The following is a 25,560-nucleotide window of genomic DNA, read 5'->3' as shown; positions in this document are numbered from 1 at the left end:
TGTCATCACTGTCACATTACTCATTATGCAGTGATGACTTAATGTTTTGTACCCAATGTAAGGGAAACATATTCAACATTCCTGTATGATACTCGCTGTGCTGCATTGAAGGCAGACACCAGACCTTCAGGCACTGGATTTTACTACTTTTGTCTGCTTGATGATGATGATAATTGAACCATAGATCTCATTTTGCCAGCCTTTGACCATCAAGCATTGGTTTCTGAGATGAGTTGTGTGCCAAATGTACAGGGGAATATCCTTGTCCTCGAGCTACTAGCCTTTTATTTGCTGTGTAGGGGTAAAGAGATGAAATGGAGTATTGGTGCAATATAAAAGTGTTATAGCAGTTGCCAGGAAAACAGGCACAGATCTGCATGGTGTGCTGCTGGTGATTACACATTATTTGCAAATATAATGAAGTGAAAACCTTTTGCGATTCATGAAGTTAATGGATTTATCTAAAAGGTCCACAGCAGACACCATCTCCCTGGCCTTGCACTCAACCTTGGAACACCTAGATAACAAAGACACTTATGTCAGACTCCTATTTGTTGACTACAGCTCAGCCTTCAACACCATTATTCCTATGAAACTCCTCTGCAAACCCCAGGGCCTGGGTCTAGGCTCCTCCCTCTGTGACTGGATTCTGAACTTCCTAACCCTTAGACCACAATCAGTAAGGATAGGCAACAGCCCCTCCTCCATGAACATCCTCAATATCGGTGCCCCACAAAGCTGTGTTCTCAGTCCCCTACTATAGTCTTTACACACCTATGACTGTGTGGCCAAATTCCCCTCCAACTCAATTTTCATGTTTGCTGATGACACCACTGTAGTTGGTTGGATCTCAAACAATGACGAGACAGAGTACAGGAATGAGATAGAGAATCTGGTGAACCGGTGTGACAACAATAATCTCTCCCTCAATGTCAACAAAACAAAGAAGATTGTCATCAACTTCAGGAAGCGTAGTGGAGAACATGCCCCTGTCTACATCAATGGGGACGAAGTAGGAATAGTCGAGAGCTTCAAGTTTTTAGGTGTCCAGATCACCAACAACCTGTCCTGGTCCCCCCATGCCGACACTATCGTTAAGAAAGCCCACCAACGCCTCTACTTTCTCAGAAGACTAAGGAAATTTGGCATGTCAGCTACGACTCTCACCAACGTTTACAGATGCACCATAGAAAGCATTATTTCTGGCTGTATCACAGCTTGGTATGGCTCCTGCTCTGCCCAAAACTGCAAGAAACTACAACAGGTCGTGAATGTAGCCCAATTCATCTCACAAACCAGCCTCCCATCCATTGACTCTGTCTACACTTCCCGCTGCTTTAGCAAAGCAGCCAGCATAATTAAGGAGCCCTCACACCCTGGACATTCTCTCTTCCACCTTCTTCCGTCGGGAAAAAGATACAAAAGTCTGAGGTGACGTACCAAACGACTCAAGAACAGCTTCTTCCCTGCTGCCATCAGACATTTGAATTATCTTGCCTTAAGTTGATCTATCTCTACACCCGAGCTATGACTGTAACACTGCATTCTGCACTCTCTCGTTTCCTTCTCTATGAACGGTATGCTTTGTCTGCATAGTGCACAAGAAACAATACATTTTACTATATACTAATACATGTGACAATAAATCAAATCCCTTTTAGTGATGTTTCTTGAGGGACAAACATTAGCTTGAACGCCAGGAAGATCTGCCCACTGCTATTTGAAATAGTACAATAGAAATCTTTTACATCCAGCTGAGAGGACAGACAGGACCTCAGTTTAACTCCTAATCACAAAGATGGCAGGCCAACAGTGCAGCACTCTCTCAGTACTGCAGTGGACTGCCAGTCCAGATTTTGTGCTCAAGTGCCTGGAATGGAACTTAAAAACACAACCATCTGACTCAGAACTGTAGCTGATACTGCACTAGAACCTGATACCACGGTAGAAAGTGATTTCTTAACAAACATGGCCTTAGTCACCTGCAGATTGATTGATGCTACTGATGTTGCCTGTGACAGCCTGGAAAGAACTGATGGTAAAGGCATTGAGGATTTTGCTGAGTTTGACCGCAACAGTTAATAGCAGGTTGCAGGTCTTGTTGCAGGAGATTTAATTCTTTGACAGCGTCCTGCAAAAAGCATAAACTCCTAATGTGCTGTTCCCCTGGAAATATAGTTATATTGTCCTAGGCTATAAACTCCAGGATGGTAGGGATTCCTGCAATCTCACCTCTGATTTGATTTCTGTAATGTACCATTTACATATTTCTCAGCTGTGGTTCAGTGGTAGCAACCTTGTCTCTGAGACAGAAGGTTGTCAGTTTACATCCCACTCTCGAGAGCTGAGCACACAGTCTAGACTGACACTGCAGTGATGCACTGTCAGAGGTGACATTTTGCAGATGGGACATTCAGCTGACATTCTTTTCACACCTTTCAGGTGGCATAAAGATCCCATGACACTGTTTCAAAGATTAACACAAAGCTCAGGATTATATTTATATCTCAAAGAACAAACAAAGAACAATACAGCACAGGAACAGGCCCTTCAGCCCTCCAAGCCTGCGCCTATCACATTGTGGTGGACCTCAGTTGTGCCTTTGTCCTATATGGACCACCGTTGTGTGTGCTTGTCATACCTGGACACATCCCCTTCCAGTTTGGGTCCTCCCCTCAGCACCTAGTATAAAGGTGGCTGTCTCCTCCCCCTTGTTCAGTCCAGGTTGGTTATATGTTGGGATCTGCTCCTGATTCTGTTGTGAATAAAAGCCTACACTTATATTGGCATATCGGTAGTCTTTCGCCTTATTGATAGCGCATCAATTTTATTCACAACAGTTACTAGTATGGAGCAGTTTCTAAAACCCGACAAGTTAGCATTAGACCCTCAAGAGGTTGGAGCCTCTGATAAATTTGATCATTGGTTGGACTGCTTCGAAGCATTCGTCGACACCGCAACGGCCATCGACACCGACGCTGCTAAACTCCACGTGCTCCGCGCCCGGGTAAGCGAAACTGTCTACGAAATCTTCCGGGACGCTGCTACTTACGCGGACGCTATCGAACTCCTAAAAGGGCAGTTCCGAAAGAGCCCTAACGTGGTTTACGCCAGACACCTCCTAACTACCCGCAAGCGGCAGCCAGGAGAATCGTGCGCCCAATTTCTGCACGCCCTGCGAGTCCTCGCTCGAGCATGCGACTGTAAGGCTGTTTCAGCAGCTCAGAACACGGAGGATCTGATCCGCGACGCCTACGTTGCGGGCATTGAGTCTACATACATCCAGCAGCATCTGCTGGAACAAGATGACCTAGACCTCCGGAAAACGGCCACGATGGCTGAAACGTTAGAAGCAGCCTCCCATAATCTCGGGTCTTACCTTGCATCCCATTCCACCGACGGCTCCACCGCGACGGCTGTTCCGGCGGGGCCCAAATGTTACTTTTGTGGCCTTCCTAAGCACCCTCGGCGTCGCTGCCCGGCAAAGGACGCGATTTGCTCCGGATGCGGTAAGCTAGGCCACTTTGTTAAAGTCTGCCGAGCAAAGCCGCTTCCAAAGACTCGTGGAGCCATGTGTGCTCCGAGGGCGCAGCCATCTTTGATGCAGGCGGCGGCTGCGCGCGAATCGCCATCTTTGATGCGGTCACCGGAAGTGCGGGGATCGCCATCTTTGATGCGGTCACCGGAAGTGCGGGAGTCGCCATCTTTGAGACTGGCATCAAGGCGAGCTGAGCAGGAAGCTTCATCCATGACGTCATCAGACGGCGACGAAGATGGATTCTTCTTTAATTCAACAGTGGCATCGATTTGCTTGGACCAGTCGCAGCCTCATCAACTCTCCAAGTCCATAATGGAGATCAAGGTAAATGGTTATGCAGAAAACTGCCTGTTTGACTGTGGGAGCACGGAAAGTTTTATACACCCTCGCACAGTGCGTCAATATGCCCTTCCCGTGCGACCCTGGAGCCAGACCATCTCCATGGCCTCGAATTCCCACTCAGTGGAGGTCCTCGGGTGCTGCTTGGTGATGCTGACGGTACAGGGCACAGTCTACGAGCGTTTTCGGCTCCTCGTGCTGCCGCGACTCTGCGCAGCTGTACTGCTGGGGTTAGATTTCCTCACCCATCATAGAAGCGTCATCCTGCAGTACGATGGCCCTTATCCCCCGCTCTCTGTCTGCCAGGCGCCGTCACTGCAACGCCCCCCGCGCACCACCTGCAGTCTCTCGACCCTCAAGATCACCCCACCCCCCGTTATTTGACAACCTCACCCCGGATTGTAGGCCTATAGCCACCAAGAGTAGGCGCTATAGTGCGGATGACCGGGCCTTCATTCGGTCCGAGGTACAATGGCTGCTCTGGGAAGGGATTATCCAGGCCAGCACCAGCCCCTGGAGGGCGCAAGTGGTCGTAGTTAAATCGGGGGAGAAACACCGCATGGTGATTGACTACAGCCAGACCATAAATAGGTATACCCAACTAGATGCGTATCCTCTTCCCCGTATTGCGGACATAGTCAACCGCATCGCGCACTATAGGGTTTTCTCGACGATCGATTTGAAATCGGCTTACCACCAGCTCCCTATCCGCTCGGAGGATCGCCCATATACTGCCTTTGAGGCGGATGGCCGCCTCTACCAGTTCCTCCGAGTCCCCTTTGGTGTCACCAATGGGGTCTCAGTTTTCCAACGGGCCATGGATCAAATGGTGGACCAGCACGGACTACGGGCCACTTTCCCGTATCTGGATAACGTCACCATCTGCGGCCATGACCTGCAGGACCATGATGCCAACCTACAAAAATTCCTTCATACGGCCACTCTCCTGAACCTCACATATAATGAGGCGAAGTGTGTTTTCCGGACACGCCGCCTCGCCATCCTTGGGTACGTGATAGAAAATGGTGTCCTTGGCCCCGACCCAGCCCGTATGCGTCCCCTTATGCAGCTTCCCCTCCCTACTACCCTCAAAGCACTGAGGAGATGCCTGGGCTTCTTCTCCTATTATGCCCAGTGGGTTCCCCGTTACGCAGATAAAGCCCGTCCGCTCCTAAAATCGACCTCTTTTCCCCTGGCGGAGGAGGCCCGTCGGGCCTTCGACGACATCAAAGCGGACATCGCGAAGGCCGCGATGCACGCTGTGGACGAATCCATCCCATTCCAAGTGGAAAGTGATGCATCTGACTTTGCCCTCGCCGCCACCTTTAACCAGAGGGGCCGTCCGGTGGCCTTCTTTTCCCGGACCTTACAAGGCCCTGAGATTCGACACTCCTCGGTCGAGAAGGAGGCCCAGGCCATCGTGGAAGCCGTCCGGCACTGGCGCCATTATCTCGCAGGCCAATGATTCACCTTAATTACGGACCAGCGGTCAGTTGCCTTCCTGTTTAACACCAGGCAAAAGGGCAAGATTAAGAATGACAAGATCTTGCGGTGGAGGATTGAGCTCTCCACCTACAGATACGACATCATGTACTGGCCCGGGAAGCTCAATGAGCCCCCGGACGCCCTGTCCCGTGGATCATGTGCCAGCGCCCAACTAGACCAGCTACAGTCCCTCCATAACGACCTCTGTCACCCGGGTGTCACCAGATTTTTCCATTTTGTCAAGTCCCGTAACCTGCCCTTCTCCCTTGAGGAAGTCCGGACGATTACCAGGCAATGCAGGGTCCGCGCTGAGTGCAAACTGCAGTTCTACCGGCCAGGTAGGGTGCACCTTGTAAAGGCCACTTGCGCGTTCGAGTGCCTTAGCGTTGATTTTAAAGGCCCCCTCCCCTCCTCTAACCGCAATGTTTATTTCCTGAATATCATTGACAAATACTCATGTTTCCCTTTTGCCTTCCCCTGCTCGGACATGACCACGGCTACAGTGATTCGGACCCTGAACAAGCTCTTCACCCTGTTCGGCTTCCCAGCCTATATTCATAGCGACTGTGGGTCCTCTTTCATGAGTGACGAGCTGAGGCAGTACCTGCTCGCCAAAGGCGTTGCCTCCAGCCGCACCACTAGCTATAACCCCAGGGGCAATGGTCAAGTAGAGCGGGAGAACGCAACCGTCTGGAAGGCCGTTCTATTAGCGTTACGGTCTAGGGGCCTTCCAGTCAGCCGTTGGCAAGACGTCCTTCCGGACGCATTACATTCCATTAGGTCACTCTTGTGCACAGCGACCAATACGACCCCTCATGAGCGGATGTTTTCGTTTCCCAGAAAGTCCTCCTCGGGTACTTCGCTCCCGGATTGGCTGATGTCCCCGGGACCCGTCCTGCTTCGGAAGCATGTCCGGACCCATAAGGCAGATCCCTTGGTCGAGGAGGTCCAACTGCTCCACGCTAATCCCCAATATGCTTACGTAGCGTACCCTGATGGGCGGGAGGACACGGTTTCTGTCCGTGACTTGGCACCCGCGGGTGCCCCGGAGGTCACCACGTCCTTCCGCCCCACGGTCCCTGGTGTCGTCCATTCGGAGACTGCTACGCCTCTTCCTCCCTCAGTCCCTGTCCCCAATGTAGTGTGCCCAGAGCCTGTTGCGGTCCCCCACCCCCCAGCTCCGGTTCCCACTGTTCCCCATACGCCACCAGGGCCACTGCTCACTCCTCTCGCCCCTATGTACAGCTCGCTTGAGTCGCCGGAGCCGTCGCCACGCAGTACCCGACGACTGGACGAGACGACGGATTGGTCCGCTTCACACCACCCAGCGCCTTCTCTCGACGCTCACTGTACGGAGCCTGGGCCGACATCGCTCCCTGCTCGGACGACTCTGCGACCTGCACTACGACGATCGCGACGGCGGATCAAGCCACCGGTTCGTCTGGACTTGTAGTATTGTTTCCGCTTCACCCCCGTGTTGTTTTTTAAAAGGAAGGGGTGAATGTGGTGGACCTCAGTTGTGCCTTTGTCCTATATGGACCACCGTTGTGTGTGCTTGTCATACCTGGACACATCCCCTTCCAGTTTGGGTCCTCCCCTCAGCACCTAGTATAAAGGTGGCTATCTCCTCCCCCTTGTTCAGTCCAGGTTGGTTATATGTTGGGATCTGCTCCTGATTCTGTTGTGAATAAAAGCCTACACTTATATTGGCATATCGGTAGTCTTTCGCCTTATTGATAGCGCATCACACATTTACCTTCCTAAACCAACCGCTTATATCCTTCTATTCCCCATTTGTTCATATTTCAAGGTAAGTCTTAAATGTGGTGAAGGTAACTGCTGAACCACCTCACTTGGCAGTGCATTCCAGGCCTCCAGCACCCTCTGTTTAAAAAAAAAACTTCCCCCACACATCTCCACTGAATCTTTCCCCCCTTATCATGAACTTGTGCCCCCTTGTAATTGTCATTTCTGCCCTGGGAAAAAGGTTCCAACTGTTCACCCTATCTATACCTCTCATAATTTTATAAACTTCTATCAGGTCGCCCCCTCAGCCTCCGTCTTTCCAGGGAGAACAATCCCAGTTTATTCAATCTCTCCTCATAGCTAATAGTCTCCATACCAGGCAACATCCTGGTAAACCTTTTCTGTACTCTCTCCAAGGCCTCCATGTCCTTCTGGTAGTGCGGTGACCAGAGTTGGACACAGTATTCCAAATGTGGCCTAACCAACGTTTTATATAACTGTAACATAATTTGCCAATTTTTATACTCAATGCCCCGTCTGATGAAGGCAAGCATGTCATATTCTTCCTTCACCACCTTTTCCACCTGTGCTGCCACTTTTAAGGATCTGTAGACCTGTACTCCCAGATCTCTCTATGCGTCTATGCTCCTGATTGTTCTGCCATTTATTTTATAGCTCCTACTTCAATTGGATCTACCAAAATGCATCACCTCGCATTTCATAGAATCCCCACATTGCAGAAGGAGGCCATTCGGCCCATCGAGTCTGCACCGACCACAATTCCACTCAGGCTATATTCCCGTAACGCCACATATTTACCCTGTTAAGCTCCTGACACTAGGGTCAATTTAGCATGGCCAATCAACCTAATCCACACATCTTTGGACTTGTCTGGATTAAATTCCATCTGCCATTTCTGCGCCCAATTTTCCAGTCTATATCCTGCTGTATTCTCTGACAATCTTCATCACTATCCGCAACTCCACCAATCTTAGTATCATCTGCAAACTTGCTAATCAGATCAGCTACGTTTTCTTCCAAGTCATTTATATATATTACAAACAGCAGAGTTCCCTGATCCCTGCAGAACACCACTAGTTACAGACCTCCATTCAGAAAAATACCCTTCCACTGCTACCCTCTCTTTGGCCAAGCCAGTTCTGAATCCATCTAGCTAGTTCACTCCTGATTCCGTGAGATTTACTCTTTTGCACCAGCCTGCCATGAGGGACCTTGTCAAATGCCTTACTAAAGTCCATGTAGACAACATCCACAGCCCTTCCCTCATCAATCATTTTTGTCATCTCCTCAAAAAACTTAGTTAAATTAGTGAGACATGATCTCCCACGTACAAAACCATGCTGTCGCAAACAAGACCATTCAGTTCCAAATGTGTATAGATCCTATTCCTAAGAATCTTCTCCAACAGTTTGACTATCACTGATGTGAAGCTCACTGGCCTATAATTACCTGGGTTATCCTTACTACTCTTCTTAAATAACGGGACAACATTGGCTATCCTCCAATCCTCTGGTACCTCACTAGTACCAACAAAGAAACAAAGATTTCTGTCAGACGCCCAGTAATTACATCTCTTGTCTCCCTCAGTAATCTGGGATAGATGCCATCTGGCCCTGGGGATTCATCTACCTTAATGCTTTTTAATTCACCTAACACTTTCTCTCTTGTATTGATGACTTGTTCTAAAGGTTTACACACCCCTCAAGACGCCATCAATTGACGTGTCCTTCTCCTTCGTGAATACCGAAGCAAAGTACTCATTAAGGATCTCACTCATTTCCTTTGGTTCTACACATAATTTCCCTCCTTTGTCCTTGAGTGGTCCAATTCTTTCTCTAGCTACTCTCTTGTTCCTAATATATGTAAAAAATACCTTGGGATTCTTCTTAATCCTGTCTGCCAAGGACATTTTGTGACCCTTTCTTGCCCTCCTAACTTCCTGTTTGAGCTCTTTTCTACTTTCCCTGTATCCTTCAAATGCTTCATCTGTTTTTAATTGTCCAGATCTCATGTATGCATCCTTTTTCTTTTTGACTAGACTCACAATTTCCCTGGTCATCCACAATTCCTAAATTCTGCCTTTCCTGTCCTTCCTTTTCATGATGTGGAGATGCTGGCGTTGGACTGGGGTAAAGACAGTAAGAAGTCTCACAACACCAGGTTAAAGTCCAACAGGTTTATTTGGTAGTAAAAGCCACTAGCTTTCGGAGCACTGCTCCTTCGTCAGGTAAGTGGGAGTTCTGTTCACAAACAGGGCATATAAAGACACAAACTCAATTTACAAAATAATGGTTGGAATGCGAGTCTTGATTACCTGTAAAGACTCACATTCCAACCATTATTTTGTAAATTGAGTTTGTGTCTTTATATGCCCTGTTTGTGAACAGAATTCCCACTCACCTGACGAAGGAGCAGCGCTCCAAAAGCTAGTGGCTTTTGCTACCAAATAAACCTGTTGGACTTTAACCTGGTGTTGTGAGACTTCTTACTTCCTTTTCATAGGCACATGCCTGTCCTGCACTCCGAACAACTGCTCCTTAAAAGACTCCCACATGCCAAATGTGGATTTACCCTCAAACAGCCTCTCCCAAACAACAGCTTCCAAATCCTGCCTAATCTGGTTGTAGTTAGCCTTCCCCCAATTTAGCACCTTAACCCTAGGACAACACTCATTCTTTTCCATCAATCTCCGAAAGTTTACTGGAATTGTGGTCACTGTTCCCCACGTGTTCCCCCACTGCAACTTTGATGACCTGGCCGGGCTCATTCCCTAGTACTAGGTCCAGTATAGCCTCCTCTCTAGCCGGACTATCCTCATATTGTTCCAAAAGGCCTTCCTGGACACGCTTAACAAATTCCTCACCATCTGGATCCTTAGCCCTAAGGATTTCCAGTCAATATGAGGAAAATTAAAGTCTCCCACTACAACAACCTTATTATTTCTACATCTGTCCAGAATCTGCTTACATATCCGTTCCTCAACTTCCTGTGGACTGTTGGGAGGCCTGGATTCTAGCCCCATCATAGTGACTGCCACCTTCCTGTTTCTGTGTTCTACCCACAGTGTCCCACTATATGATTCTTCCAAGATGTCCTCCCTCTGTACAGCTGTAATATGTTCCCCAACCAGTATTGCAACTCTCCCTCAATCAACAATCGGCAGCTGTTGGTAACAAGTCTACTTTCATTATTTAAACCTCTTCTATACCCATCTTTTCTTTCTTTACTTGTCCCATTCCAATTCTCTTGCCACACCTAGTAGTACACTAAAGCAGACCTTTGTCTGTTTCCATAGCTAGTAATCCCCAGAACAAGTCGCTAATCTGTCGCCAGGGCGCCACTCCACATCAAGTGTGGCTGACTGTGAGTTCCTCCCACTCTTACCACCAGCCATTAGTATGATTGGAAGAATTTACAGGTTGATACTGAACCTTGACTTGTCCCATTATCACCCCTTTTTAACGTTGCATCATCAGCTCTTTTGTTCTTAAATTTCCCCCATGTTCTGTCCTCCACTTCAACTTTTCTCGGCCTCTGTCATTACTTTAAACCAGGCATACCTTTAAACGTTTCCAGTTCTGATGGAAAATAATCAAACTGAAACATGGAGAGGAATTTTCCAAAGTTTGGATGAATGCAGGAAGAATTCCCAAAAAGTGACTTTGGGTGCAGATCCCTGTATCAACCAGCCCCTCTTCTGGGTTTCACATGAGTAAGTTGAAAGCATTCGGGAAATTCCTGTGGAGCTGATGAGTAAGGCATTTAAATATTATATAGGTAATTAAGCAATGGGAAAGGAGGCTTTCACAGCAAGGGCACTTGTTTCCCAACCTGTCAACAGCTTGCCAGGGTCACTGATGTGAGTCCATATCAGGGAATGCTAATTCAGGAAAACTGACGAGCAAGGAAATCTCAGATTTATGAAGTGGCAGAGCTCCAGCAATGGCCCGTTGAGAGGCTACTACTTACAGCATTTCTTCTCAGAGTGAGCCTTCACTGCTTGATAGTTGATTGCCAACATCTTGGAACTCGATGTTGTAGTTCACTCAATTTTAACTGCATTTGCTGCCAGCCTTCACCATGGCATGGAAGCAGCTTCTGCAGCTACATCTTGCACTTCTGATGACAAAGAAGAGGAACAGTGCCAGCTGACTTCTTCTCTGCCACATGTCTCTTAACAGGGCGGAGGGAATGAATTGGGAAGGATGTGAGACCTGCAAAAGGGAGACTACAGGCAGAGGATCAGCACTTTTGACATGTGTGACCACCAGTTCCTCAAGAGGCTCGGTTCTCACAGCAGGTTGCTGACATCAGTAGCTGCTGCTTGGAAAGAGAACAAGGTGCATTGACCTGAGGTTTGTTGTGCAGGAGAATTCTGGGAAAGTCAAATTGCAGGGCTTGGCACCTGGACCTGTTACATCCCTCGCCTTTCCCACCCTACTGAGGACCTTGATCCTCTTCTCCAGCTGGAAGGAGCACACTCCTGCTGCAGGCTTTCTCCATCACTTCAATCCAAAGCTGCCTGGTTGGAGAAACTGCCCTCTTCTTCTTATCCACACAAAGATCGTCACAGTGCAGCACTGCAGATCCTGAAGGAGGATCTCTGGGTAATAGTGAGAGACCGAGGTGGGGGGAGCTCCGAGTACGAGAGCAGCCTTCCCCGTTCTCTTCTAAGAAATAACCTCAAAAATCCCATTGGGCCATTCTGACCCATGCCATGGTCTCTTTAATTAGAAATCCTTCCTTTGTCACATTCAGCATGTCATCCCACCCACCCTCTTTGATTAGTCAGAGAACTAAGAGGTGGGATGCTAATGCTGCAAATCCTTGGCAAAGCCTGTTACTTAATTAAATGGGATCCTGATTCACTAATTGTTTCTCCATTTCATCAGAGCTGAGTTCTATAAAATTCCTCTCATCAATTCTGCTTCTCCCTCCACAGATGCTGCCAGACCTACTGAGTATTTTCAACATTTTCTGTTTTTATTTCAGCTTTCCAGCATTGCTGGATGTTGCTAAAAAATAATTGTTTTCCCACAAGCCCCCTTAAGTGTTCAGAACATTGTACAGCCATTACAGTACTTCGAAATCATATAAATAGGCAAACACCACTGTTTAATGCAATGAAATGGTTTTAAGCTTGCGTTTCTTTTTGGGATAGTCCCTAATTGAAATAGATGAGTTGTCCCTAAGTTAATTTGATTTCGTTTATTTGGTTGGGGGAAAAGAAAAGTTCCCTAATTGAAATAGAAACCCGAAAGCCAGGTTTCTGGGAGGGGTTGGTTAATTGGATTTCCTGGCTGTGACATCAGACTTCTGAAAAAGAAGCTAATTAGTGTGAATAAACAAAACTGGGAGATTGGATTCAGCCAGCAATGGCCCTGAAAAGCTGTGAGAGCAGGCTGGTCACGCTAAGATGCTGTGTTGTTTTTATACCAGAGCTGACCATACTGTGTACTGGAGTTTCATTGAGTGATTGGATGAAGGTGACTCTGGAAAAGCTACACCATCAAATCTGTCATGACCCAATTGAAATGAGTTCCACAAAGGGTATCTTGTTGGTGATAGTCGTATCTGTGGAACTCCGATTGAGTATGGCAGTTGTTAGAGGCTGCTTGAGGATCAGATCCTGCATGATTTTTTGATTTTGATTTAATTTATTATTGTCACATGTATCAGCAAAGAGTGGTTGAACTCTCTGGAGGAAAACAGAAGTATGAGAGATATTGGAATAACACATTGTGTATGAGCTAAGAATGGTGCCTAAGAAAACTTAACTTTGTTGTACCAACTATTTAAAATTTAAATTATGTTTCCTATCAAATACAATTTCATTGTTAGTTCATGTTTAATTTGCTGACCTACATTAGCTCCCAGTCAAGCAACAAATATTTTGTTTCATGTTTTGGGTCACGAAATGTTCTTGGCAGACAGGATTAAGGAGAATCCCAAGGCATTTTATTCATACGTTAGGAACAAAAGGGTTGTAAGGGAAAAAATCGGACCTCTCAGGGACAAAAGTGGGGACTTATGCTTGGAGCCCAAAGAGGTAGGGGAGATCCTAAATGAATACTTTGCGTCGGTATTCACTAAGGAGAGGGATGTGTTGACTGGGAGTGTCTCGGAGGGGAGTGTTGAACCGTTGGAGAAAATCTCCATTACAAAGGAGGAAGTGTTAGGTTTGTTAGAGAATATAAAGACTGACAAATCCCCAGGGCCTGATGGAATCTATCCAAGGCTGCTCAGGGAGACGAGAGGTGAAATAGTTGGGCCTCTGACGCAAATCTTTGTCTCGTCACTGGACACAGGTGAGGTCCCAGAGGATTGAAGGATAGCCAATGTGGTCCCGTTATTTAAGAAGGGTAGGAAGGATAACCCGGGTAATTATAGGCCGGTGAGCTTGACGTCCGTGGTGGGGAAGTTGTTGGAGAAGATTCTTAAAGATAGGATGTATGCGCATTTAGAAAGGAATAAACTCATTAACGATAGTCAACATGGTTTTGTGAGAGGGAGGTCATGCCTCACGAACCTGGTGGTGTTTTTTGAAGAAGTGACCAAAATGGTTGACGAAGGAAGGGCCGTGGATGTTGTCTATATGGACTTTAGTAAAGCGTTTGACAAAGTCCCTCATGGTAGGCTAGTGAAAAAGGTTGGATCCCATGGGATAAAGGGGGAGGTGGCTAGATGGGTGGAGAACTGGCTTGGTCATAGAAGACAGAGGGTGGTAGTGGAAGGGTCTTTTTCCGGCTGGAGGCCTGTGACTAGTGGTGTACCGCAGGGCTCTGTATTGGGACCTCTGCTGTTTGTGATTTATATAAATGATCTGGAAGAAGGAGTAACTGGGGTGATCAGTAAGTTTGCGGACGACACAAAACTGGCAGGACTTGCAGATAGTGAGGAACATTGTCAGAGGCTACAGAAGGATATAGATAGGCTGGAAATTTGGGCAAGGAAATGGCAGATGGAGTTCAATGCTGATAAATGCGAAGTGATGCATTTTGGTGGGAATAATGTAGGGAGGAGCTACACGATAAATGGAAGAACCATAAAGGGTGTAGAGACGCAGAGGGACCTGGGTGTGCAAGTCCACAGATCTTTGAAGGTGACGTCACAGGTGGAGAAGGTGGTGAAGAAGGCATATGGCATGCTTGCCTTTATAGGACGGGGCATAGAGTATAAAAGTTGGGGTCTGATGTTGCAGATGTATAGAACGTTGGTTCGGCCGCATTTGGAATACTGCGTCCAGTTCTGGTCGCCACACTACCAGAAGGACGTGGAGGCTTTGGAGAGAGTGCAGAGGAGGTTTACCAGGATGTTGCCTGGTATGGAGGGGCTTGGTTATGAGGAGAGATTGGGGAAACTGGGGTTGTTCTCCTTGGAAAGACGGAGGATGAGGGGAGACTTAATAGAGGTGTATAAAATTATGAAAGGCATAGATAGGGTGAACGGTGGGAAGCTTTTCCCCGGGTCGGTGGTGACGTTCACGAGGGGTCATAGGTTCAAGGTGAAGGGGGGGAGGTTTAACACAGATATCAGAAGGACATATTTCACACAGAGGGTCGTGGGGGCCTGGAATGTGTTGCCGGGCAAGGTGGTGGAGGCGGACACACTGGGAACGTTTAAGACTTATCTAGACAGCTATATGAACGGAGTGGGAATGGAGGGATACAAAAGAGTGATCTAGTTTGGACCAGGGAGCGGCGCGGGCTAATTGTTCCTGTTTTCTCGTTTCAAGGCTTCATTCTACGATCATCTTGCTGGTGCCAGTACAGAGTGAGACTGCGGATAGTTGGGAACCTGTCTCGGGGGCAGGGGATTCATATGGTGTTCGTGGAAGTGGAAATGACTAGGGTTGGGAAGCATTTTCCGATCGGGGCCATTGTGATCTCCTGGACTCGTTTCGATCGCCTCAGGGGGTCGGAGAGGAATTTCCCAGATTTGTTTTCCCCATATTGGCCCTGGGGTTTTTCACTCTGGGTTTTCGCCTCTCCCTGGAGATCACATGGTCTGGAATGGGGGGGTGGGGGTAAGTTAATAGGTTGTAATGAACAAAGCATCGTAGCTGTGAGGGACAGCTCGGTGGATAGGATATTGGTATGTAGATAGGCTGGAAAATTGGGCGGGGATCCTGGATTCAGGATTCAATCCTGGACCGGGGAGCGGCGCGGGCTTGGAGGGCCGAAGGGCCTGTTCCTGTGCTGTATTGTTCTTTGTTCTTTGTTAACATTTATTTTAAAATTTGCTTCCTGGTTTTGAATCCCGCTTTGGCCTTGCCCTTTCCTACCTCCATTGCCTCACAACCCAATGAATTTTCTGTTGTCCTCTAATTGTGGCCTCATGTGCTTCCCCAATTTTAATTAATTCACTGCTGGTCACTGTGCCTTTAACCGCTTAGGTTTCAAGCTCTGGAATTCCCTCTACATTTCTCTGCATCTCTATCTTGCTTTTCTTTTTAAAGACACTTCTAAAAACCAACCCGTTTGACCAAACTACTTTTGGGTGGCTGGGTGCCATATTTTGTTCAGTCATGCTCGTGTGAAGCGCCTTGGTATGTTTCATAACTTTAAAGGTGCTACATAAAATAAGTTGTTATGAATCATAGAATCATTGAATCTACAGTGCAGAAGGAGGCCATTTGGCCCATCGAGCCTGCACCAACAACAACCCCACTCAGGTCCCTCCCCGTAATCTCACATATTTACCCTCCTAATACCCCTGACACTAAAGGGCAATTTATCATGGCCAATCAATCTAACCCGCACATCTTTGGACTGTGGGAGGAAACCAGAGCACCTGGAGGAAACCCACGCAGAAACGGGGAGAATGTGCAAACTCCACACAGTCACCCCGAGGCCGGAATTGAACCCGGGTTCCTGGCTCTGTGAGGCAGCAGTGTTAACCACTGTGCCACCGTGCGGCCCTTTTAAAAAAAAAAATGTCCTCTTCATATTTGTTTATCGATTATCATTTCTGATCATCCAAGAAGTGTCCAATGGATACAGTACAGGAGCTGTCAATATTCCACCACCTCACAGCACAAAATCGCAGGTTTCGCCAGAAACCAAATTTTCAGATAATTGTGAGAAATACTTTTAATTAAACATCACGTTATGAAAAGATATCAATTATGCATAGCATGAGAATTTTTCTCTGAAAGTGATTTTCATTTTAAATTATCAAAATCATGATGTTTAGTTCACTAGATGTACTTGTGTTATCAGCTGTTACTTTCTGTTTTCATAATCTTAGCATGTGCAAGACTTGTTGGCGACATATTCGACTGTCTTGCTTCTTCCATTTTTACAATGTAGATTCACTGGCACCTTTTCTGTCTTAGATTCACAGCAGCACTGATAATAATGGTTCACGCGGTGTTTTTTGAAGTCATATCGAGTTGCTGATGCACAAAACCCTTGACATTGTGTTGCTTCAAAAATTGCTTCACAATATCCTCTTCTGATTCTTTCATAGAATTTATGTTGCTGATAAAAGCAGTACCATCAAGATGAGCCCTGATATTTAAGGGAGGCTGGGAGAGTGTGGATGAGGTTGAAAATGGACAAAGGACTCAGCAAGATCAGGGTTATAGAAGTTCTGCTGAATTTAACAACAAGACCCCACAACCATATTGCTTCCATTTTGTGCCCAGCAACCAGCCAATTGGACAGTTTGGTCAGCTACCGGGTAAGAAAACCAGTGAAAGGAGGCTGCAGTAGTTGGGGGTGAATTAAGGAAGCAGAACAGTGATATGGTGAGGGGAATGTTCTACCTTTGGGACTCAGTGAGAATAGGGGTGTTTGCCGGAGGTCAAAGGCGATTGAGGACTGGAGAGGTTGACAATTCGGCTTGGGCAGGACAGAGAACTACGACAATCATGGCAGTGATGGGAGAAATTCTGGGAGAGTCAGCAAGAGGAAAGCCAAAGACGTCTTTGAGAGGCTGGGAATCTTGGCCCACTTTGCGGTAAAGTCACTTCAGTTATAAAGTCGTCAGGTCCTGCTTTCCAACAAAGGCAAGTTTCCTGACCCTTGGCATTTTGCTTTGCATTTGATTTGATTTATTATTGTCACATGTATTAGTATACAGTGAAAAGTATTGTTTCTTGTGTGTTATATAGACAAAGCATACTGTACATAGGGAAGGAAAGGAGAGTGTGCAGAATGTAATGTTACAGTCACAGCTAGAGTGTAGAGATAGATCAACTTAATGCAAGATAGGTCCATTCAAAAGTCTGATGGCATCAGGGAAGAAGCTGTTCTTGAGTCAGTTGATATGAGACCTCAGACTTTTGTATCTTTTTCCCAACGGAAAAAGGTGGAAGAGAGTACGTCCAGGGTGTGTGGGGTCCTTTATTATGCTGGCTGCTTTTCCGAGGCAGTGGGAAGTGTAGACAGTGTCAGTGGATGAGAGGCTGGTTTGAGTGATGAACTGGACTTCATTTGTAGTTTCTTGCGGTCTTGGACAGAGCAGGAGCCATTCTAAGCTATGATACAACCGGAAAAATGCTTTCTATGGTGCATCTGTAAAAGTTGGTGGGAGTTCTGAGATTTGTAAGATTAAATTGGGTTCCCAGTTAATGAAGTTCCAACCTCTCCAAATTGGAATACTCAGATGCCCACTGCCGTAAGTATACCAATGAATGGGTTTTACTCATTTCCAACTCCCCCTGACCCTCTCCTACCTGGCATGGAGAGAAGGTAGTTAATATTGAGATCACGGTGCCTATGGTAGATAGTGTATATCTATGACAGATTTGAACTGGATTCTGATTCTAATTCTCAATAATCATGTCTGGTGTTTAAAGCAATCTGAAAATAAAAGTATTTTCACAGATGAGTTCAGAGCCCAACTCTGATACAAAATGGAACAGTGAAGTACAGGAGATTTGAATAAAGCCATTTGAGCTTAAGAAAGTAAAACCATAAACAGAGGAACAATGAAACAAATGTGCAAGTATCTGCAGCTGATTCTGTGCAGCTGCAGGATGTGTAAAATAAATTGCTCCATGTTGTGGTAGAGGATTTCCTTACAGAGGAATAATTGTGCCAAGATGCTAAACAAATCGTGTGTAGATTGCATCGAATTCATTTGAAATGTACTGAAGTGCTTTACCAAACAATGAGAGAGGAGAATTTGAGGTTAGTGTGCTGCCAATGAAAGCTGCTGCACTGGATATCTTCACCACAAGCTGCACACTAGCAGCACAATATAATACAAAGGGGTTATGTTCATTTCAAGGAACTAATTTAACATATTCTTGTTTTAGGGTCATTAAAGATAGTCATATATATGCTAGGAGGTCAGATTTTGTAATTTCTGTCTTCCTGATGTGATGTTACCATTTCAGAAAACGGTTATTATAAATCTTCAGTTCTTGGCACTAGTTTCTCTCGAATAGGGATTGCGGCGAGTGGCATTTCATATTTATCAATTTTACTGGGCATTGTTAACTGGCTAGCCAAGTCAGGGTCATCTTTGTCTGTTGTTTCACTCATGTCTGTTTAATCTCTGAATTATGAAGCTGGGATTGTTGCTTAACAACGCAAAGCAATTTAAATATTCCAATGTTTTTGAAGGGCCTTATATGGCTTTTGGAAGCTTAACATGTTTGCCTGCCTCAAATTAAGCGGGTATAAAATGCTAATTATCATGTACTTCCTGCCTCACACTCATGTTATGTTCCAGTTTATTATGAACCATTAGTCAATAGTTTATCATTTTGAACGCTAACAGGCTAACAGGGCAGCATGTTGGCACAGTGGTTAGCACTGTTTCATCCAGTGCCAGGGACCCGGGTTCAATTCCTGGCTTGGGTCAATATCTGTGCGGAGTCTGCATGTTCTTCTCATTTGTGTGTGGGTTTCCTCCAGGTGCTCCGGTTTCCTCCCACAGTCCGAAAGACGTGCTGGTTAGGTGCACCAGCCAAGCTAAATTCTCCCTCAGTACCGTAGTGTGGCAACTAGGGGATTTTCACAGTAACTTCACTGTAAGTTAATGACACTAATAAATAAACTTTAAACTTGACACTGCAAATCATGTGACCTTTGGCATTTTGAGCTCCAGACAGCCTTGAGCCTCAAGCAAATACCTAAATAAATATGGACATTCACAGTCATCCAGGGAACTCACACATATCTTTGTTTCAGGATAGACCATCAACAAAAGAACTATAACATTCCAGCCAGCTCGTCTTTGTGTTTCACTGTGGGTAAAAGAAACATCAAAATTCAATGTGTGTTAGTTGAATGTGAATAGATTTCATTGCCCTTCCATTGTATTAAGATCATGATCTGGGAGAGGGGTGTGAAACAGTGCAAAACACTGGGGCCCATGTTCTATGGGGGCCCAGGCTCCTATCTTCAAATTGATGCATTGAAGGCAGCATGCATGTGCCTTAATAACAAGGCAGCATTGCGACATGCAGCCACTTGAGTTTGCACAGGTGCAAGGGATGTTATATCTGGCTGGGCAGTGTGAGACACTTGTTAATGTGTCACTTCAAAGGAACTGATGAGGGGTGGGGGGGGGGGGGGGGGCTGGTGGGGGGGGGGGGGGGGGGCGAACAGCAGGATGATAGTGGCGGCAAAGACCACAGCAAAAGTCGCTAGAATCTGAATATGTTGGTGAGGGAAGGCAGGAAAGAAAAATGAGCAAGTTATTCCTCCGCTCTTTCAAAGGGATTGCATCTGGGTTCATTTTGCATTTCAATTCTATGCTTTAATGCTGTAATATTAGGATTGCTATCTATTCCAGTGACCAGTTCTCCTGACCTTATTACATTCAGAGACAGATATATATTTCCAGCAAGCAGCCACAACACTCGGTGTATCTTGGCTGGCTACCACAGTAAAGGAGGCAGCAGAAGCAGCCAATAACTCTTTCTCCTGATGAGGCCAACAGTAATGAATATGTTTTTACTGGCAGGCTCTTAACTCAATTGTATTCTTGTTTGGGTTGACAGGTGACTGGGAATTGCAGGCTAAGATCCTTCGGAAAGCTGGAAGGTTGACTGACCTCCGTGAATTCAGCATACCAGGTATCCACCAGATTCCAAGTCGATGAGGAAACACCCAGCCTCCAAGATCCCTCCCCTGTATACGCAGTTTCTGCACAGCATCCATTCCCACTGGCTTATCCTAATAATTAGACTCAGGTACTTGGAAATCCAAACAATTAAAAGCAATATCAAGTCACGAATCCAGTTCATGTGCTAACTCAGCTATCTTTATGATTTTAGTTTGATGTGACTTGGCTTTTCCCACAAGCCTGTAACCTTGTAAGTAAACAAAATAATGCCACAACGTTTGTACTAAATTAAGCTGAGGACCTGGTTTTCAATTAGCTTGTTTTTGAAACTATCGCTATAATTGAATTAAAGGATGACTACCAAGGTAAAACTAGACAAAATAGTTAACTTTTGTCACTATTCTTTTAGCATATTAACTTTCCCATCTGAACATCCAGTTGTACCAATGACCAACAGATGTGAAAAAGAAGTACAATGATTTGTTAGATTTGTGAACTATTTAGCAAAATCTTTGCCCAACCTGTCATCGGAGTGTGGACCATTAGGCAAGCTCACTGCAAAGAGGTGCAGTGGTATTGGGGCACAGAACAAGAAACAGCTTTCACCAGAATCAAACAACTGAAGTCCTATAATGTCAATGGTGACATCATCTTGCAGTGTGACACAAGCACAAAGAACAAAGAAAATTACAGCACAGGAACAGGCCCTTCAGCCCTCCAAGCCTGCACCGACCATGCTGCCTGACTTAACTAAAACCCCCTACGCTTCTGGGGACCATATTCTGGGAATCAAGTAGATAAGGTTGTTAAGAAGGCATATGGTGTCTTGGCGTTTATTGGTAGGGGGATTGAATTTAGGAGTCGTAGCGTTATGTTGCAACTGTACACAACTCTGGTGCGGCCGCACTTGGAGTACTGTGTGCAGTTCTGGTCCCCACATTACAGGAAGGATGTGGAGGCTTTGGAGAGGGTGCAGAGGAGGTTTACCAGGATGTTGCCTGGTATGGAGGGGAGATCCTATGAGGAGAGGCTGAGGGATTTGGGATTGTTTTCGCTGGAAAGGCGGCGGCTAAGAGGGGATCTTATTGAAACATATAAGATGATTAGAGGTTTAGATAGGGTGGATAGTGATAGCCTTTTTCCTCTGATGGAGAAATCCAGCACGAGGGGGCATGGCTTTAAATTGAGGGGGGGTAGTTATAGAACCGATGTCAGGGGTAGGTTCTTTACCCAGAGGGTGGTGAGGGATTGGAATGCCCTGCCAGCATCAGTAGTAAATGCGCCTAGTTTGGGGGCGTTTAAGAGATCCGTAGATAGGTTCATGGACGAAAAGAAATTGGTTTAGGTTGGAGGGTCACAGTTTTTTTTTTTAACTGGTCGGTGCAACATCGTGGGCCGAAGGGCCTGTTCTGCGCTGTAATGTTCTATGTTCTATGTTCTATATCCCTCTATTCCCATCTCATTCATGTACTTGTCAAGACATCCCTTAAAAGTCACTACCGTATCCGTTTCCACTACCTCCCCGGCAACGCGTTCCAGGCATCCACCAGTCTCTGTGTAAAAAATCTGCCTCGTACATCTCTTTTAAAACTTGCCCCTCGCACCTTAAACCTATGCCCCCTAGTAATTGATTCTTCCACCCTCGGAAAAAGCTTCTGACTATCCACTCTGTCCATGCCTCTCATAATCTTGTAGATTTCTATCAGGTCTCCCCTCAACCTCCGTCGCTCCAGTGAGAACAAACCAAGTTTCTCCAACCTCTCCTCATAGCTAATGCCCTCCATACCAGGCAACATCCTGGTAAATCTTTTCTGTACCCTCTCCAAAGCCTCCACATCCTTCTGGTAGTGTGGCGACCAGAATTGAACACTATGTGGATGGAAAATTTTCGGATTGGAGGCAGGTTGCTAGCGGAGTGCCACAGGGATCAGTGCTTGGTCCTCTGCTCTTTGTGATTTTTATTAATGACTTAGAGGAGGGGGCTGAAGGGTGGATCAGTAAATTTGCTGATGACACCAAGATTGGTGGAGTAGTGGATGAGGTGTAGGGCTGTTGTAGGCTGCAAAGAGACATAGATAGGATGCAAAGCTGGGCTAAAAAATGGCAAATGGAGTTTAACCCTGATAAATGTGAGGTGATTCATTTTGGTAGGACTAATTTAAATGTGGATTACAGGGTCAAAGGTAGGGTTCTGAAGACTGTGGAGGAACAGAGAGATCTTGGAGTCCATATCCACAGATCTCTAAAGGTTGCCACTCAAGTGGATAGAGCTGTGAAGAAGGCCTATAGTGTGTTAGCTTTTATTAACAGGGGGTTGGAGTTTAAGAGCCGTGGGGTTATGCTGCAGGACCTTGGTGAGACCACATTTGGAATATTGTGTGCAGTTCTGGTCACCTCACTATAAGAAGGATGTGGAAGCGCTGGAAAGAGTGCAGAGGAGATTTACCAGGATGCTGCCTGGTTTGGAGGGTAGGTCTTATGAGGAAAGGTTGAGGGAGCTAGGGCTGTTCTCTCTGGAGCAGAGGAGGCTGAGGGGAGACTTAATAGAGGTTTATAAAATGATGAAGGGGATAGATAGAGTGAACGTTCAAAGACTATTTCCTCGGGTGGATGGAGCTATTACAAGGGGGCATAACTATAGGGTTCATGGTGGGAGATATAGGAAGGATATCAGAGGTAGGTTCTTTACGCAGAGAGTGGTTGGGGTGTGGAATGGACTGCCTGCAGTGATAGTGGAGTCAGACACTTTAGGAACATTTAAGCGGTTATTGGATAGGCACATGGAGCACACCAGGATGATAGGGAGTGGGATAGCTTGATCTTGGTTTCAGATAAAGCTCGGCACAACATCGTGGGCCAAAGGGCCTGTTCTGTGCTGTACTGTTCTATGTTCTATGTTCAATGTTCCAAGTGCGGCCTAACTAAGGTTCTATAAAGCATCAACATGACTTGCCAATTTTTAAACTCAATACCCCGGCCGATGAAGGCAAGCGTGCCGTATGCCATCTTGACTACCTTCTCCACCTGCATTGCCACTTTCAGTGACCTGTGTACCTGTACACCCAGATCCCTTTGCCTAACAATACTCCTAAGGATTCTGCCATTTACTGTATATTTTCTATCTGTATTAGACCTTCCAAAATTTATTACCTCACATTTGTCCAGATTAAACTCCATCTGCCATCTCTCCACCCAAGTCTCCAACTGATCTATACCCTGCTGTATCCTCTGATGGTCCTCATCGCTATCCGCAAATCCACCAACCTTTGTATCGTCCGCAAACTTACTAATCAATCCAGTTACATTTTCCTCCAAATCATTTATATATATTACAAACAGCAAAGGTCCCAGCACTGATCCCTGAGGAACACCACTTGTCACAGCCCTCCATTCAGAAACGCACCCTTCTACTACAACCCTCTGTCTTTGACCAAGCCAGTTTTGTATCCACCTTGCCAGCTCACCTCTGATCCCATGCGACTTCACCTTCTGCACCAGTCTGCCATGAGGGACCTTGTCAAAGGCCTTACTGAAGTCCATGTAGACAACATACACTGCCCTACCCTCATCAATCATCTTCGTCACTTCCTCGATCAAGTTCATGAGACACGACCTCCCCTTTACAAAACCATGTTGCCTCCCACTAATCCGTCCACTTATTTCCAAGTGGTAATAAATCCTGTCTCGAAGAATCCTCTCCAATAATTTCCCTACCACTGATGTAAGGCTCACCAGCCTGTAATTACCTGGATTATTCTTGCTACCCTTCTTAAACAAAGGAACAACATTGGCTATTCTCCAATCCTCTGGGACCTCCCCTGTAGCCAGTGAGGATACAAAGATTTCTCTCAAGGCCCCAGCAATTTCCTCTCTTGCCTCTCAGTATTCTGGGGTATATCCCATCAGGCCCTGGAGACTTGTCTACCTTGATGTTTCTCAAGAACCCCAATACCTCCTTTTTGACCTCAACATGACTCAAACTATCTACACATCCTTTCCCAGACTCATCATCCACCAAGTCCTTCTCTTTGGTGAATACTGACGCAAAGTACTCATTTAATGCCTCGCCTATTTCCTCTGGCTCCACACATAGATTCCTTCCCTTGTCCTTGAGTGGGCCAACCCTCTCCCTGGCTACCCTCTTGCTCTTTATATATGTGTAAAAAGCCTTGGGATTTTCCTTAATCCTGCTGGCCAATGCTTTTTCATGACCCCTTTTAGCTCTTCTTACTCCTTGCTTAAGTTTCTTTCTACTTTCCTTGTATTCCACACTTGCTTCGTGTGTTCCCAGCCTCCTAGCTTTGACAAATGCTTCCTTTTTCTCGTTGACTGGGTTCCCAAAACTTGCCATACTTATCCTTCATCCTTACAGGAATGTGCCGGTCCTGAATCCCTATCAACTTACACTTGAGCGAGACAGGTTTTGGAGCAATCCTAATGCAGCAAGGACAACCAGTCGCATTTGCATCTAAGGCATTAACGCAAATGGACCAACATCATGCTCAGATCAAGAAAGAGTGCCTAGTTATTGATTTTGCTTGTGAGCATTTTTATCAATACCTGTTTGGAAGAAGCAAAGTGGAGTCCAATCACAAACCAAGTATTTTTTTCTCGGATTGCTACTCTCTGCCCCAAAGCATCTGCAAAGAGTCCTACTTTTTACTTTTTGTCACCTTGATCTGACATACATTGGGAAGCTTCTGCTTGTGCTGAAATGGAAGGTGAGATAGTGGCCATTACACACATTATAATTAGGTCTAAAAGTTGTTCAGGAGTCACCACTTCGACACTGGGAGGGATGGGCTCAAATCACTGCAAAGCCCTATGTCAAATTGGGGCTGGACTCCTCTGTGCTCCTTGACATTATGTGGAGATGCCGGTGTTGGACTGGGGTAAGCACAGTAAGAAGTCTCACAACACCAGGTTAAAGTCTAACAGGTTTATTTGGTAGCAAATATTCATGTGTAAGAATTGTGATATCTGGCAGTCAAGTTGCAAATCACTTCAATAATTTTCATGTAATGTAGGTTATTAAAAAGGTTGGCTCTTCTTTCATGGGATGTGTGTGTCACTGACATGGACGGCATTTGTTGCCCACCACTAATTGCCGCTGAACTGAGTGCTTACTAGGCTATTTCAGAAGGCTGCTCCTTCATCAGGTGAGTGGGAGTTCTGTTTGCAAACAGGGCATATAAAGACACAAACTCAATTTACAAAATAATGGTTGGAATGCGAGACTTTACAGGTAATCAAGTCTTAAAGGTACAGACAATGTGAGTGGAGAGAGGGTTAAGCACAGGTTAAAGAGATGTGTATTGTCTCCAGCCAGGACAGTTAGTGAGATTTTGCAAGCCCAAGCAAGTTGTGGAGGTTACAGATAGTGTGACATGAACCCAAGATCCCGG

The 25,560-nt window shown here is 46.1% G+C and overlaps 1 long non-coding RNA gene across 3 annotated transcripts in view; it reads left to right on the top strand.

Moving 5' to 3' along the window:
• The window catches only part of LOC144510271 (uncharacterized), a 63,393-nt gene extending 38,188 nt beyond the window's left edge, over nucleotides 1-25,205 (top strand). For 2 of the 3 annotated variants that reach the window (XR_013500593.1, XR_013500598.1), the window contains 2 exons: nucleotides 20,091-20,165; nucleotides 24,528-25,205. This is a non-coding gene — a long non-coding RNA (uncharacterized LOC144510271). Of the gene's footprint in view, nucleotides 1-20,090; nucleotides 20,531-24,527 lie in introns of those variants that run through there. The other variant, XR_013500591.1, reaches the window with a different exon arrangement.
• The last annotated feature ends 355 nt before the right edge of the window (nucleotides 25,206-25,560 follow it).

This window comes from Mustelus asterias, chromosome 2, assembly GCF_964213995.1.
Source record: "Mustelus asterias chromosome 2, sMusAst1.hap1.1, whole genome shotgun sequence".
In the NCBI taxonomy this organism is placed as follows: domain Eukaryota; kingdom Metazoa; phylum Chordata; class Chondrichthyes; order Carcharhiniformes; family Triakidae; genus Mustelus; species Mustelus asterias.
The sequence above is the reverse complement of the archived record's forward strand: the minus strand, read 5'-3'. Positions and strand labels throughout refer to the sequence as shown.